Genomic DNA, 6,985 nt, shown 5'->3' with positions numbered 1-6,985 from the left:
CAAACATTGGTTACTTTCATGTATTTGAATGCAAATGTTTCATTCTGAATGACAGGGATAATTTAGGCAAGTTTGATGCAAAATCTGATAAAGGTATCTTTCTTGGGTATTCTACTAATAGTAAAGCTTATAGAGTATTCAATAAAAAGACTTTGACTGTACAAGAATCTATGCATGTAGTATTTAATGAATCTAATTCTCCACTCTCCAAGAAATCTATTGATGAAGAAACAGGAGGTATAAATAATACGGAAAGTCTCAATCTCAACAAAGAGAACACAATAGAGGAAGTTCAAAATTTAATACAAGATGCAATCAAACAGTGGAAATTTGTGAAAGATCATACAGTGGAACAAATTTTGGGAGAACCTTCACGAGGTGTAAGTACTCGATCATCTCTTAGAAATATTTGCAATCATACGACTTTTCTATCTCAGATTGAACCCAAAAATATTGATGAAACACTTCTTGATGAATCTTGGATTTTAGCTATGCAAGAAAAGTTGAATCAATTTGAAAGAAATGATGTTTGGACACTTATTCCTAGACCCAAAAATCATACTATTATTGGAACAAAATGGGTTTTTAGAAACAAGAAAGATGAGTCCGGAATCATTACTAGAAATAAGGCTCAACTTGTAGCCCAAGGTTTTAATCAAGAAGAAGGAATCGATTATGATGAGACATATGCACCAGTCGCAAGATTAGAAGCTATTCTAATGCTACTTACGTATGCTTGTTATAAAGATTTCAAACTTTTTCAAATGGATGTTAAAAGTGTTTTCTTAAATGGTTTTATAAATGAAGAGGTATATGTTGAGCAACCTCCAGGTTTTGAAATTCATATTTCCCCAAATCATGTTTTCAAACTCACAAAAGCACTATATGGACTCAAACAAGCTCCTAGAGCTTGGTACGAGAAACTCAGTGGTTTCTTGATTGAAAAAGGTTTTTCAAGAGGAAAAATCGACATAACTCTTTTCATTAAATATGAAAATTCTGATATTCTTTTGATTCAGATTTATATTGATGATATAATATTCAGTGCTACTAATGAAAATATGTGTCAAGTTTTTGCTAAGACTATGCAGGAAGAATTTGAGATGAGTATGATGGGAGAACTTATATTCTTTCTCGGATTGCAAATTAAGCAAGCAAAAAGTTGGACATTCATCAATCAATCAAAATATATTAAGGAATTACTGAAGAAGTTTGGGATGGAAGGTGTTAAGGAAATTGCAACACCAATGAGCCCATCAACTCAACTTGATAAAGATAAATCCGATAAGCCAGTTGACTCAAAGATATATCGAGGTATGATTGGTAGCTTATTATATTTAACAGCCAGTAGACCAGATATTATGTTTAGTGTGTGTTTATGTGCATGCTTTCAATCATCTTCAAAAGAATCACATTTAATTGCAGTTAAACGCATTCTTAGATATCTTAATGGTACAATTAACCTAGGGTTATGGTACCCTAAATACACATCTTTTGATCTAATTAGCTACACAGATGCAGATTATGTTGGTTGTAAAATAGATCGAAAAGGCACTAGTGGAGCATGCCATTTCTTAGGCCATGCACTAGTTTCCTGGTTTAGCAAAAAACAAAATCTGTTGCACTATCTATTACTGAGGTAGAATATGTTGCTGCGGGTAGTTGTTGTGCTCAAGTTCTCTACATGAAGCAACAACTTGAAGATTTTAAACTCATGTATAATCACATTCCAATCAAATGTGATAATACAAGTGCTATAAATCTTTCAAAGAACCCAATACAACATTCTAGAACTAAACATATTGAAATAAGATATCATTTTCTTCAAGATCATGTGCAGAAAGGCGATATAGTATTAGAGTTCATAAACACACACGATTAGTTAGTTGATATTTTCACAAAACCTTTACCAGAAGATAGATGATGTATGATCAAAAGAGAAATAGGTATGATGCATGCTATGAATATCTCTTAAAAGATAGACCAGAGTCAAGAAAAATAGAGATAGATTTTTTAAATACTTTTACATAAACTTGAGATTCTTAGCCTCATGTTTGAGACGCTCATTCTCTTCATACAATATCATGTCATTCTTATCCATGAGAACCGGCAAGCGGAATGAAGAATCTAATAAAGATTTCAACTGTTTATTCTTCTGCCGAATGATTCCTTCCCTTGTGTGAGACTCTTGAACAATTCGTTGAAGTACAACAATTTATTCTTTGAGCTTTTCAACTTCATGATTTCTGTCTTGTAGCCGCTGGGAAAAAGCAACAATAGAGGAAGAATAGCGAGTCCCAAGACTCACCAAGTCATAAATAGCATCAGAATTTGACTTATTAGCCAAATTATTATTTTCTTGCTGCAACATGGCACCAATGGCAGCTGCAAAAAGGACAGGAGGTTGAGGTGCAGAATGCCTCATGGATGGATCTAGAGAAATGTTAGAAGAATGAGCCATGGAGAAAAGAATAGAAGGCTTAAAACGAGAATGTTGAAGGAATGCAGATGAGTTATAGAGATGAGAAGAAAACTTGATACGGATTGGATAAACTTTAAGACTGATTTTATAGAGATAGCATAAAGAACAAGACGAGCTATCATCCAAATCAAAAAGCAATGTGATTTTTTTCCGATCGGTGAAAATGATATTTTTTTAGAAACTCAGAGCCTTCAATCTCATTTGTCAACAACATCTGGCGATTTTTTTCAAATCTCCAGCCACACTTGTCGAGTCACGGACGGATCCATTTTTTCAACTATCTACAGTTTCTACTAACGCACCGTTTTTTTTTAGTCCATTTACTTGCTGCGAATCCTTTTTAATGATGCCAAAAGGGGGAGAAGTGTTAAACTAGAACATTAACATTGTTTGAATTGCTAAACTTGTTATATATGCTTGGAATTATATTTATACTTTTGCTTGAAAAACTAACGCACATTCTCAGGGGGAGCTTTTTTTTTTTCAAAAGTCAGGATCCCATGTACATGAGGGATCCCTACCCCAAATATTATTAAAAAACCCTCACTTCTGGCGGAGGAATACCTTAGATACAAAAAACTCAGAAAAAAATCACTTCTCTTTAATAACAACCATCCCCAACCTATCCATACGAATCAAACCTCTAAGCCTTACAAACTCAAAATCCAGCCCTACAAAATCTGTATTATCCCCAAACGTCCCCTTCTTCGCTAAAAAATCCGCAACCATATTAGCTTCTCGAAACACATGTCTAAACCGAGCATTAATCTCCCTAGATAACTCCTTTATCTCTTCCCAAAAGTCCCAAAGAAACCAAAGTCTACATATTCCAGAAGCAAGCCAATTCATGATAACTAAAGAATCAGATTCTACCAAAACATTTTGCATACATAGATTTTTGCAAAGCCTTAACCCATCTAGCAACGCACGACATTCCGCAACCATGTTTGTAGCAATCCCATAATGATGTGCAAACCCAACAATAACTCTACCATTAGAGTCTCGAATAATACCCCCACCCCCTGCCTCACCTGGATTACAACGAGCCCCACCATCAATATTCAATTTAACCATACCCCTTCTCGGCAACTCCCACTTCACACATGTAACTTTTTTTCCTTCTATAGAAGCAACCGGAATATTGAGCTCCTCCATAACTAAACGTTCATTTTCCTTCACAACCTGAAAATTTTTCAGATTGTAAGAAACATCCTTCATAATAATTTTAACTTGCCGAATAATAGCCTTAACCTGAAACGGAACCCTTTCCATCCTTGCCGAACACCTTGCTTTCCACAAACACCAAGTAATAACAATAGGTAACATACCACGGATCCATCCTGCTTGAGATTGTTTATTAGCTCGTTGCCACCAAAAAGACATCATCCCTTTCCAGTTTCTAATATGCGGCAACCTGATTTGGCTAATATTAGCAAAAAATTTCCAAACGATTTGAGCATTCGGGCCTTCACATAAAACATGCTGCAAAGATTCAATATTAGGATCAATACAACAATTGCATTTAGAGGCTAAAGGAATGGATAGATTTTGAATTACATCACCTGTCGGAACTATTCCTCTCTTTGCCCTCCAACATAGGAAGGACATTTTTTTTGAAATTTTGTCAAGCCACAACCATTTCTTCCACTCACAAGGTACTCCACGCTTCCTGCATAATTCCCATGCTGATTTTGTAGTAAATTGTCCATCCAAAGAATGTTCCCACACAAACACATCTGGTCTATCCTTTGTACGCACACCTGTTTCACAAATATGATGTAATATATCTGGCGGAACCAGATTACGTAACACGTCAATATTAGGCCCCCTCTCATCCACCACATCTGCAAGTAGCAAATCATTCCTCCCAATAACCGGACACACCTCCTGCAAACGTTCACTACCAATCCACCTATCCATCCAAAAATTAATGTTACCATTCCCAATCAACCACTTCGAGTTCTGTATAATTTTGGGTATAATCTCCATTATTCCCTTCCAAAACCGTGACCCTTTTTTCATTTGCATAGCCTTATAAACATGTTCCCGACGAAGATACTTTTTCTGGAAAAATTCAGACCACATCGAATTTCCCGAAATTAATTTCCAACCAAACTTCATAAACAACGATTCCTGTACGTCCACCAAATCACGAATACCAAGACCCCCCCTCCTCCACAGGCTTGCAAATCATATTCCAGGACACCCATTTTCGTTTTCTATTCTCCAAAGAAGAACCCCATAGAAAATTTGAAAATATTCTTTTAATCATAAAAAAAACAGCTTTAGGCATTTTCATAACCGATAAGATGTGAATAGGCATTTAACACATGATGTAAAAGCAAAATCTTTCCACCGAAAGATAAAATCTTACTCTTCCATCCCGCTAGCTTTTTCTGGATCTTTGCCAAAACACCATCAAATAAATTACTTTTCAACCTTCCCACATATAAAGGGACTCCTAGATAAAGACACGGCCAATTCCCTTCTACAAACCCAGAAATCCCTGTAATGACATTCTTTCTATTCAACGGCATATTCTCAGGGAAATAAATAGTAGACTTACTTGGGCTAATTAACTGACCAGAGATCATCTCATATCGGTGCAATGTTGCCATGAGTCTTCTGATAGATGCTTTTCCCCCATTCGTAAAAATCAAAATATCATCCGCATAAAGTAAATGAGAAATGAGAGTACCTCCCCCCGGATGATATGGCTTAATAAGACCCAAACTGAACTCCTGATGTAACATGTGCGAAAGAAGCTCCTGTGACAAGATAAATAGATAAGGTGATAAAGGATCACCTTGCCGTATACCCCTCGAAGCTTGAAAAAAACCTTTCGAGCACCCATTCAGCATAACGGAATAGAAAGGAGAAGAGATAACATTGTACATTATATTCCTCCAATTTTCAGAAAAACCTAGCCGACGTAACACTTCAAGGAGATATTTCCAATTAACACGATCGTATGCCTTTGTCATATCTATTTTCAACATCACATTACCCCCTCTTACCTTCCTATTCACCCCTTGAACCAATTCTTGTGCCAAGGCAATATTATCAAAAATACTCCGACCTGGAATGAATGCTGCCTGCTCCTTAGAAATAATTTTTTCAAGAATAGGAGCCAACCGAGAAACCATAATTTCTGTCATAATCTTATAAATCACCGAGCAAAGACTAATAGGCCGAAACTGACCAAAACCCATAGGTTCTTCCACCTTTGGAATTAGCACCAAATTAGTAGCACCAAAAAACTTAGTAAAAGGTTGTCCTTCAAACACTTCTTTTGCCATGTCAATAAGATCATTTTTAACAACATCCCAAGCCAACGTAAAAAAAGAGGCAGCAAATCCATCCGGCCCCGGACTACTATCCAAAGGAATAGACCGAAGAGCCCTTAGGACTTCTTCATCTGATGGTACCCTGCACAAAGCATCATTCTCTTCTTGAGTAACCACTGGACTTAATAAATTAAAATCCGGCTCACTAGTATTCACGTCTGACCCAGAAAAAATGCCTTGGAAAAACTGTATATTCTCAATATGCACTGCCTCCGCAGAATCCAACCTCCTCCCATCCTCCAAAACCATGTTATCCACAAGTTTATTTTTTTTTTTTTTACCCTCATCGCAGCATGAAAAAACTTGGAGTTAGAGTCGCCTTCAACCAACCATTTTATACGTGACTTCTGACAAGCCAAAGTCTCCTCCCGATGAACCCAATGCAAATGTGTTTGTTTCGCATGTAACAACTCATTTTCCACCTGAGTAGAAAAATTTCTTACTAACTCTTCCTCAAGGAACACTATACGGTCTTCAAGTTTATGAATTTCAATGTCTACTCGACCAAAAACTTCTCTATTCCACTTCACCAACTCACCTTTTAGCCTTTTCAATTTTTTCTTAATCCGAACCATAGCACATCCATCCACATCTCCCTCCCAGCACTGTCTCACCAAAGGCAAAAACCCCTCATGGGATCCCCACATTCTCAGAAATCTAAATGGCTTCATAATATTTTGGTTTTTCATAAACAAATCAAACAGCATAGGAGCATGATCTGAAGACGACCTCGGTAGATATCTATAACTCGACCCCTCAAATAAATTAAGGAATTGTAAATTAACTAAAACACGATCCAATCGAGCCCAAATACGCCTTCCGCCAATCCTACCATTACACCAAGATAATTGATTTCCTTTATGTGGAGGATCAATTAGAGCACAATCATTTATCCACCTGTTAAAATCAGCTTTAGCTCGAGGAGCCTTAAAAACACCCCCAATCTTTTCATCATCAACTCGAATAATATTAAAATCACCCCCAATGAGCCAAGGAAACCCATGAGGATCTTGTAGCCTGAGATAATCCCATAATTCCACTCTTTTATCCCGAAAACAACTAGCATAAACAAACAAACATAAAATCCGAGACGACCCATACGAGAACCACCTGGAAATAGCTCGATCTGAACAAGAACTCATCTCAAACTCCAAAT

Source organism: Carya illinoinensis, chromosome 16, assembly GCF_018687715.1.
Source record: "Carya illinoinensis cultivar Pawnee chromosome 16, C.illinoinensisPawnee_v1, whole genome shotgun sequence".
In the NCBI taxonomy this organism is placed as follows: Eukaryota; Viridiplantae; Streptophyta; class Magnoliopsida; order Fagales; family Juglandaceae; genus Carya; species Carya illinoinensis.
Note: the sequence above shows the minus strand (reverse complement) of the source record.